This window comes from Cyprinodon variegatus, unplaced genomic scaffold (assembly GCF_000732505.1).
Source record: "Cyprinodon variegatus isolate N-32 unplaced genomic scaffold, C_variegatus-1.0 Scaffold207, whole genome shotgun sequence".
Lineage (NCBI taxonomy): Eukaryota > Metazoa > Chordata > Actinopteri > Cyprinodontiformes > Cyprinodontidae > Cyprinodon > Cyprinodon variegatus.
Genome location: NW_015150660.1, coordinates 459,397 through 470,496, shown reverse-complemented (window position 1 = coordinate 470,496; position 11,100 = coordinate 459,397). Strand labels below are relative to the sequence as shown.

At 38.4% G+C, this 11,100-nt stretch overlaps 1 protein-coding gene across 1 annotated transcript in view; it reads left to right on the top strand.

Annotated features, from left to right (window-relative positions):
* Positions 1-693: 693 nt before the first annotated feature.
* Positions 694-11,100, top strand: part of pds5b (PDS5 cohesin associated factor B) — a 41,255-nt gene continuing 30,848 nt past the window's right edge. Inside the window, exon 1 of the mRNA XM_015380096.1 lies at positions 694-807. The gene's annotated coding sequence lies outside the window, so the exon portion shown is untranslated. The remainder of the gene's footprint in view (positions 808-11,100) is intronic.

Genomic DNA, 11,100 nt, shown 5'->3' with positions numbered 1-11,100 from the left:
AATATTATGTTACTCCACAGCCCCCCACCATGGGGGGCTGATGCTATGACGAGGGGGGCTGCAGCCCCCGCAGCACCCCCCTTCCCGTGCCACTGCCCATATTAAACTGAAATAATAATAAAAAAAAAATCAGTTTACCTTTTTACCTTTTATATTTTATTTTTTTTGGCCCTGATCCTCTTACGTACATGGAGGACTCAAAAACAGAATACAGACTTTGCGTTCAATAAAGTCTGTATACTGTGTTGCTATTTTGATCGTAGAATAATGTTATGTTTAAGTGCTCGCAAAAAAATAAAATAATAATCATGTTCGATTTTCTGAGTTGGCATATATGAGTTTAAAGGACCAGAAGATCAGAAAAAAATCTTAAAATGTTCATATTAATGTTCTTATGTCCCTATTGTCGGCCAATGACCCATGTACATACACATTGTGCCAGTATTTTTATAATTAAACTGGATGGCAATAATAAACAAAACAAAAAAAACAATTTATTCTGCTTAAATCTATTTATTGTTTACTAAACAAAAATTTCTATAAAATATAAGCCCTACAGTATACGGAGTTCGAAGTGACTAATTGAAAATGACACTTTTCAATACAAAAAGCGAGATTTACTGACATAAGCGCGTCACGTGAACGTCCTAACAACACTACTCTGACTCGCCTTTAGGTGGCGCTACTCCCCCACCTATAGTTTGTACCCATGGGCACTGAGTCTATGCATATTGGCGCCATTTTGGAGCTAGGAGGGGGAAGAGAGCTGCAGAGGAGGACACGATTTATCACAATTCACCCTAACAGGTAAGAAATAAAAAAAATAAGCAAATCTGTTGGGTTGTAAACTGATAGCATGTTTAGCCCCGCTTGTAAAAAATATAGTTGTGAGTGTGTATACAGCTGCGAAGTGGTCTGGTTTTCCGGCGGCTAAAGGTAGAGTTCAGCCCGCCTTGCCCGCCTGTATTCTCGGCTGCCTTGTCTCGATTCTCCGTGTTGAATTGACATGCTCCAGCGCCGCAAAATGGTTAGCCAAAATAATATTAGCTTGCTGGGTTAGCTTACTGTCACGACGAATTGAACACATAATGATATGTGTTAGTCGCGCGCGAGGAACAGGGGCAGTTATAGCCACATAACGGTAGTTAGCCGGAGTGTTTTGTTACTGTCTGTTCGCTCCCTGTCACTGAGATTGCTGCTGCTAACGTTAGCTCCAGCATGCTAGCTTTGCAGACCGTCCAGCTAAAAGCAGCTAACTTGGTTAGCCACATTTTAGCAGCCAAGCTGTCTTCCTCTGCATGCTGCTGTGATGCAGCAACGATAACATCTGTGTGGAAAATACTTTTTCTCTACAAACCCACTAAATTAACATGGTGATTATGCTGTTGGGATTTAGATATAATCTGTCTCTTGTTCGATGTTTTTTCTTTTTATTGCACACAATGGCAGCTGTATGTTGCGGTCATTAGAATGGTTGATGTCAACGTTAACAGAATGGAAAAACTACATGTTTAGGAATGGGGCAATAAATGTTGGCACCCCTGAGGATTTATTACTTTTTTTGAAAAAAGCACAGTAATCCAGGATGATAGAGGAAAAGTGGGTTTAAGAAAGCCTGTCACAATATCTTGGATTCATTTGTTTTTCAGTTTTAAACTAAACTAGCTTCTATAACTACAGTATAACTATGAACATAATTTATCATGTAGAAGTGGATCATTGTTAAACTGTAAGCTCGTGTTGAATATTAATTGCCAAATTATTTAAATAATCACTGAAATAAGCTTGTTAGAATAAAAATGACATATACATTTAAAAATAGAATATTAAAGAAAGTAATATAAACATAACATTCTATTATTAGTATTTTATCTTTATAAGATTATAAGATGAAATGCTCTTTTAATATATAAGAAAGCGAAAATGAGCATGTACAATGCTTGCAAATTTAAAATAAAACATGACTGAAACAAACTTCAGTGTAATTTAAATTAGAATCTACATTGTAAATGGAAAATAAATATTACACGTGATAAACTAAAATGTGCTTGTGAAATTTAAGTTCCTATGTTCTTGAAAGCAAATTGCATTTTGATAATGAAAACATCCATTAAATGATCAAATAAAGAAAATACATAGCAAGGAAGAAAATAAATAACATAATGAAAGGTGACTAATGACATTTTCCTTGCACATCCTGCAGCCTTGAATGGAAAAGTGATTTTGGATGATGATTGGATACCTAGTATTTTATACTTTGTCCAAGCTAGTTTCAGTGAAGAAGTAACAGTTTTATAAACCATCATGAAAAAAGTAGGGCGCCTGCCATTGGATGCTTATTTAAGTCAGTTGGATTTGACATGTTTCTGTTTAAGATTAATTCATAAACATTATAGTTAGAAGTAGAGCTCGACCAATGCAGTTTGTTTTTTAAATGCCGATTGTGATGATTTAGACATCAGTATAACTAATCCAAGATATGTGCAGCTGATTTTTTTATTGGGTGACAATCCAATATGACGCAAACAGTAAATATAAAAATGATTTTCTATCAGCGATATTCCAAAGTATTTTTTGTTATAAGCTGATCCATACATTTGGTTCCTTGGTCGTTCTTTCTCATTTTTTTTTTTTTTAATTTTTATATCAATCATTGAGTGATGCCTTAATAGAAAATAAAGCCTATCATTACTCCATTCTTTTGTATGTATCTCTATAAGCTGCTGATGTCGTTAAATATTTATAACAGTTCGAGATTCCAAGGCTGGATTTATGCCCCTGCTCCAACCCTCCGTCCATGTTTATGGAAGCATGAAGTGTTTACCTTCACATTCTTAATGCTTCTTATTTTAACTTGGCTGTGATCAATTTATGTTGAATGTCCTGCAGACATGCAGCACACCACAGCACATGGATTTATTGTGATTAAAACATCTCTTCCAACATGTAGCTCTCAACTTGACACAAAAGATTTAGTACAAGTACTAGTTTATTTGCAATGGCTAAGCACTTGCCCGACGTTTAGATGACAAACCTTTTCCCGGATAAGAAGCTTAGGTCATATTTAATAGATTTGATTTACAAGGCCTGTTATAGAGCCGTATTTTAATTTATATTTCCATTAAATATGATCCAAGTTGTTTATAATCTACACTCCAGTGTAGAGTGTTAGACTTCATTGGTTTAGTTTTTTTTTAAACAAGTGTTTAGAATTGCAACTTTTTTGTTGTTTTTTTTAACCAATATTGTGATTTATTTATTTATTTATTTATTTATTTTTCAATTATTCGCTGCACTAATCACCAACAAGTTGATATTTCACTCCAGACTTTCTTTGTTTTCCTGACCTTGAATTCTGGCTATTTCACAGTCCACTAACGTACTGATCTGTATGCTAGCTTGCTTCCTACTTTACCGTAGAGCTGCCACTAACAACTTATTTTCTAACTACTAATCTTTCGACAAATTTTTTGATTAGGCAACTAATCTTAACTAATTTACAAATATCTGGGGAATATCTGCTGATAAATTTCTGACTAATTGAAACCACTTCTTTACCTTCACCTAAAGGGCTGGTGTGATAAAGTCATTATCTTACTCTTTTTAGATAGAACTTTTCCATTTGAAAAGTTAAGTATGGTTATATTGGATTATACTTGAATCTTCCAGCTGCTCATACTGTCCCAGCTTCCTTAATTGGAAAAATGCAAAGACTCTTTGGTAGACTTTACCCATTCACTCAGTTTGTGTCCACATGTAGGTCATTGAGTTCACCTTTACAGCCAGCTGGTGTCCAGGTTTTACTCTCGTTGATGGCTTTCCTAATCTTTCCTAGCCCACCCACATGGTTTAAACCAGTCTCTCTAACATGATTCAAATTTGGGGAGGTGTTATTTCTGCATCCTTAAAATTATGGTGGTTTAAATGTGGCAGAGCAGAATAGCAGAGGGGTAAAAAAGCCCCCTGTTTGGGGTGGTATACATTTTTAACTCTGATCAACCAATAATGAGCTGAAAGTAGCCGTGCTTAGTATGTTAGGAGAGGGGCAAAGCCATTCCCTCTGTGGTTATTCACTGCTGCATTTGTGAAACATTCCCTGATGGAGAGTAGCCACACATTTACATTAGGTTGAGAAATAATGTGCTCTGATTGGCTGCCAGGACGTTTTGCGTGTGCAAGGATGGGCTCAGATTTGGCAGCAGCTGTGGGGTGGAAAAGAAGGTCACAATCCAGCAATTTGACAGTCTGCCAGTGTCCAATGTGTGCATTTGGTCTCTGCATACGCTTGACTGCATCTTCTATGAATTTTCAGAACTTCAGAAATGTGTTTTAGATCTTCTTCAACCAGACAGTTTTACTACTGTGAATTTTCAGTGATGATTATAAATATATCAACATACAATTAAGCTAGATGTTAGTTTTTTGACTCAGGTGTTGTGTTGATTAATTAAGCAGGAAAGAATGTGGAAAAGAGAAAAAAAAGACTTCAGTTTGCCTGAACAGAAATAAGAATAAAGAAAGGGGTTCCATTCGTTGCTGTGTATGCTTTTTTGAGAAAGTGCAATTTCCCTTTGCCAAAAGCTGCAGTGAGTTTAGTCAAGTTATACCCAAACAATAGCTACAAGACATGCAAGTGCGTGCAAACAGCTGAAAAGATGAGCAGCTTCCTATTCTTACTTGACTTCTTATACAATGACATCAGTCCCAAACCTGCTGCAGAGAGACTTTTGTCTGTAGTAAATTCAGTAAATCAATGCATCATGCTACGTGCAAAACATATCTTGTTACTTTTGCTGTCAAGCCGCGGAAAAACTATTCACATGTTTGAAAATCTGAAAAAAAACAAAACACTGCAATGCAGTATTTGATGGCTGTATATGGAGAGGCAATAAATAAATGCTGTTATTGATAAATTGTGAGTATTCCATTAAATAAAGAGTTATCTCAATTAAATAAAACAAAATAAATTAAATCATTTTAAAATAATTTTTATCTTTTATTATATTTCAAGATTTGTTTATTTATTCACGGATTTAATGATTACATTTTTTTAAATTATTTATGTTACAATGGGGTACTATTTTGTGACACTTTTATTTTGTAAAGCTACTTTACCTATTAATTGACATTTTTGTATTTTACCTTGTTTATTATTTTATGGTCCTTTTATTTCATATTCTTATATTTATATGAGGGGGCGGGGTTTCATCTGTTGGGTGGTGCTACCTTCAAAGCGAACGCTTTTGGAGCAGCAGAAGCAGCGGGTTTACAGGCAAAGCCTATGTTTGATTTGCATCAAAGAGCATCAAAAGGTCCTGCAGCCAGTCTCAAGCAGCAGGAGCAGCCAATCTTGAAGCATCGGAGCAGCTAAAGCAGCGCCTCATGAGCATCTGAGGCGCATTACGTGCTTCACCAGCGGCAGATGCTGGATTTCAAAAAATAAAAAAACTGAACTTCTGCTGCTTGACGCACCACAACAACCAATCAGAGTAGCTGATCTGGGAGCTGACAGGGAGACAGACACAGCAATGCTGATGCAGATCGCTATGATCACTCCCCTGAAACTGTTTATTAACACGTAAATTACCTAGAAAAAAGTTAAAAACAATCCACTGGACTTGGTTTCCAAGTTTGAAGACGTTTCGCTTCCATCCGGGAAGCTTTTCAAATTCAAAATGTCAGACTTATTTGTTTTGGCTTAGAAAACATGCATATTGAACCAGAAGAACGGTTCCGTCCCTTAGGAGTGGGAGGGGGTCTTTTGGCTTCTTTGTTAGCCTGCAATACCAAAAACTGGGCTATGCCTCTGAAAGGGGGGTTTCATAGGGGCAGTTGTTGGCTTGGCTGTCCAGGCTAGATGTTTTGTCCACTTCATGTGGGTTGAAATGATAGCGAGAAGGAATCAACTATTGCTGCCTTGTAGGTTTCTGAGAGCTGAGTCCACCCCCTCTGTTTAAGGTGGGGTTTTTTAAAACCTAAGGCCTAAATTAACTTATGTTGAAACCTGTCGGCAAAATATGTTCGCTTTTATTATTCTGGTGCTTGCAGTTTGCAGCACATACATGAAAAACGCTAACATCTACTTCCAACCGCCACGAACTGTAGCGGGAAAAACTCCCAAGAGGCGACCGAGCCTAAGGCAGCTGGTGCTGACAGCGCATCGTATATGCGATATATTACGATCGATGAACTAACTGCACAGACGACGTTATGAGGTTGACCTTCTCACTTAAACATATTAAAACTACTTTTCACCCTCTTATCATAGCAAATGTAGCTAAACCAGTCTCTGCCACTGAACACAGGAGCAGCAGAAGCATCAGATGGGTCTGGACCCACTTTATTTGATGTGCTTCAGGAGCGTTAAAACATTAAGCAGCAGATTTTTTTTTTTTTTTTTTTTTACTGCTGCTGCAGTCGCGTTTGGTGTGAACGTAGCAAAAGAGTTTAGTGACTCAGGAGTAAAACAGGAACTGACTCGCAAAATATCAAACAGAGGAAGAAATTTGATGCCAATTTGTTTTCGGCAGCATTTGGCAGACTGCTTCATAGATTCATTCAACTGATTTATAATGTCTGAAAACAGAAGCTTTTTAGACATTGATAGAATAATATCACTCTCCTTTGCCCAATCTGTCTCGGAAATGGGATCCTACTGCCAGGTGCTACCTTTTTGGCTTTGGATTTATGCATAAATATAGTCTTTTCCAGTTTAATTTATTTCCTTTTTTTATTTATGGTATATAATGCATAATCTAAAGAAAGAAACAACAAAAATGCAAATGGTGTAATCATGTTCTGCTGGACTGCTCCAAGCATGCCCCATAATGTTGGACTAGCATTTTAACTGAGAGAATGTAAAAAATTATGAATAACAAAAACAAACATGGATCTTGCTCATACCAAGTATATTTGCTGTAATGTAACAAGTAATCTGATAAATGCAAATATATGCAAAGTACCCCTTAACGTTTTGTCTTTCTGGTCATTTTCTATAAGATTTTCTTTAGTGATTAATAGGGATATCCCAATAATTCAGGCAGCAAAAAATTTTCCACTGAAAGCAAAATTTTCGATTTGTGGCCGTGGACATTTTACGGCGAAACTTGTGATGGAGTTCTAAATTGACCGTATTGCTGCAAAGGAAAAAAACCCTCCAAAATAATTCTGTAGTTATCATGCATTTGATGAGTTTTTGTAAACTTTTCAAAGATTCAAGCTTATCTGTTCCCATAGGGATGTTAGATATTCCACCAATAACAACGCCCCTCCACGCTGCGTCACACGACTTACGATAAATAGGATGCAACTCCTGCAAGATGTGAGCTTAGCATTAGATTACCACAAACTAGAAGCGGAATTCAAGATGGCGGCCCGGTGAAGAACAGATCAGCAAATTTTGAACATTTGAGCAAAGTTTCTGGAGGAAAAACATGATGTACAATGAGTTTGTTTTTAGTAACAGCCATACAAAGTACAGCTGTACGTTTGGCTAACTAAAAGCCTGTTGTAACACCCATGTGCATTTGAACTGTGCACTTCTAAAAGGAGCTGCTGACTGTATTGCGTTTTCTCTCTGCACACTGTTTATTCCAGGTTCCTACTAAAAAAAAAAAAAAAAAAATCCAGCATTTTAACCATATTTCAGGCAGAAACTGTGGCAGGTTAACGTTTTCCCCAAAACTGATAACCCACTCATTTGTGGAGCTTGTAGCTGGTACATAAAGTTATTTTTTGCTACTTTGCTCAGAGTGGGAATGTGTGCATGATGCTGTCTCCACCATTCAACTGGATTTCCTTCACTATCCTGCCCAGGGGACACCAATTAGCTGCTCAATTCTGCTTCTACTGCTGGGTGATTTGACACAGTGGGTGCATTTGAAAGGGCCGCCTTATCTCATACCTTCTTCTTCCAGCTGTAGGAAATTAACTCAATATTTTTGCCGATCTTTGTGGCTGGATCCACTGTGGGGTGATTGTTCACAGCATTTTCTAAAGCGGACATGAACATAAACGCATCTTAAAACATTCTAGTGATTCTACAAATACTATTTAATAGCTATAGCTCAAACAGAAAAATAACTCATCGTCCAACTGTCATTTTATTACTACACTGTTGAATTATACATTTTGCTCATAAATTCTTGTTATCTTCCCACACATTCAGACGAATAAATGCACAAACAAAGAATATAGCACACAAAAAATTACATCTGTAAATCCTTTAGACACAGTATACAGTGGTCAATTATACTTATACTATTAAAACATCACTTAATATTTTCCCTATATTGTGCCAGTCACACAGTTAAAGCTATTATGTAGCAGTAACACATTAGGCTAATTAATATTTTACATTGACAGTCCGTTGAGCCACCAGAAAATACATATTTCCATTAGATATACACACCCACCAATTGCTGGTTGTAGTCTGTCCCCAAAGCAATTCTTTGCATCCACTGGTTGAGCTCAGCAGCTTTCACACTGTTGACTGCGTTGTCAGTGGTGATGGCGAGATTCTCTTCTTCGAGGTCTCACGCATAGATCACCTGTCTAGCGCCCTGAGCGATCTGTGCACAACTGTGCATGACTTGACCACAGGTCAGATGTGGCTGCAAAAGGCTTGACGTGTATAAGCTCGCCAGCAACCCTCCCCCTCTCTGTGTTGGATATATTGGGAAGGACAGTTTGTGAAAAATATTTTTGCGATGGTATGCTGTAGCTTTTGCGGGCCACTTTCAGGAGTCGACTTAACCCCAGGGTCACCACTGAAGGTACAGGAGCCAGGTCCTTAGCTATGTACTAGGCTATCATGTTGGTTATTTCTATCCACCTCTTGGACATGTTTCGTATGGTGTCGCCCCATATTGTTTTCTATCTAGAAGTTACATTCTCCTTGCATCTAGGCATGGGCTAAAAATCCCTTTAAAAAAAATCACATTGCGGAAAACGACTCGTGAAGTTGGACCTGCTAGAAGAGCAAGGTTTGTGAGAATGCTGGGACCCTTTTTCCACCTGGATCCCCGCTCTTTTTCACCCTCATGTCTCTCCGTTGTCGGACAAACCTGCGACACACTGCTGTGGGAGGATAACCAGCCCTTAAGTCCCAGGTTACAATTTGACAAATGACACCATCACAAGAAATAGCAAATGTTATCACTACTACAGGTGAGGGAGAAGTTTGTTCTCAAAAAAAGGAATAAAATCATCTGCTGTATGACATTGCAGGGCTTAAAGGAATAGTACACCCAAAACATGATTAGCCTTCATTTTCTACTCACCCCCATGCTGAACAATATCTCAAATGCATCTGGAGATCTGGGAGGCTTCTTGCTGTCTGCTGACATTCAAATAATGGAGGTCCATGGTGCCCGAGGCAGAAAGGTCCATAAAAGTCCACAAAAAACGTGTCAATATTCCTCCATACTGCTCATCCAATGTATTCCAAGTGTCCTGAGTGGGTAGCGTCCATAATTTACTCGAAACAAAGTAATATAGAATGTTTTTAGAGCATAAACAGTAGTGTATAGGATTTCCTAAAAGCGCGTTCACGAGTCTACGGAAACCGCGGCAGACCAAACCAGATGAAAGTGCGCATTCAGCTCGGCAAAGAACTCATGCTCTTCCTCAACACTGAAGTCCTCAGACATTTTTCTTTCGTTGTTTCTTTCTTTGCACAGGTAAACAGCACATTTCTTCTTCTACGCTTGCATTATCGGCAGAGCAGACGCTGAATGCGCACTTTCATCTGGTTTGGTCTGCCGGTTTCCGTAGACTCGTGAACTCGCATGCGCGCGCTTTCCTTTCCTTTTCCTCTAAAGGCATATTTCCGCTACTGGTGGGTTTTTTTTTTTTTTTTTTTTTTTTTTTTTTTTACTCGGGAGGGGAAAACAAATTTGTCAAATTGAGTTTCGTAGCAACACCGGCGTCAACTCTATGATACGCTATGATAACGTCTTTAGCTGCTTATCAGAACGTCTTACTACCCAAACACAAGTTTAGTAGGAGGATGGGAGCAGGGGTCACTTACATTAAGGAGCTGCAGCCAAGATAGCAGAAACAACAGTGAATAGCGGCTTGTAAACATAAGCAACACGCAAGGTTTCTGGCGAGGGAGGGTGGTGGCAAGTCTATTTCGATGCGATTGTATTAGAAGAAATGGGGTTGTGTATTGAAATGCATGCAAAACGGCTAGAAAAGGTTCCCAATACGGATAGCTAACAAGCTGTTGAGGAGTCGTGGCCTAGTGGTTAGGGCATTGCGTTTGGATCCCAGAGGTTCTGGTTTCAAGCCCCACACCCACAGACTGCCACTCTGAGTCCCCGAGCAAGACCCGTAACCTCACACTGCTCCTCGGGCGCTGCACAATAGCAGCCCACTGCTCCCCAAGGGGATGGGTTCAATGCAGAGAGTAAAATTGAAAGAAAAAAAAAAGTAAATCGAATAAAAAAAAAAATAATGTGCGATTTTGTTTTTAAGTCGTATCACTCTGAGTCTTTGCACATCTTAATATTCAGCATGATTGTTTTGTAGGTGATGGAAAAGGTTAGATGTGCTACTTTAGGTAGTCCTGACAGTTTTCAAATAAACTTTACATTTCGTGTTGTTTTGCTCAACGTCCTCTTTGTGGAACCCAAAATATTTCCAAATTGCTGATGTAGAATTTTTCTGTAGACGTACCACAGGATTAACTGGTGTTATGTCGTTTCTGACTGCGTTAGACACTTCACACAGGCAAAACAGCAAAATATATATATATATATTTTTTTATCACTAAAAAAAAAAATTGGTGCCATTATTTTAGTTGACACCTATAACGGTAAATATTTGGTTTATCTCCCAGGCCTACCCTTTAGTAGGATACACTCGGAAAAAAATGCCATCAAAAACTGAATTAGCATAGCTCAGATTGAATCTGTATTCAGATTCAGTCTGAATTAGGGATGGGACGATTTATGAAAACCGTCAGAATCGTTCGGTTCGACTGTCTCGGTTCGGTTCGCGTGTGTTTCGTTCGGTTCATGCGCTGCTCCTTTTTCTCATAGATGAAGAGATTACACTCCAGAGCAGAAGGTGGCGGTACTGCGACCAAAGCCAACC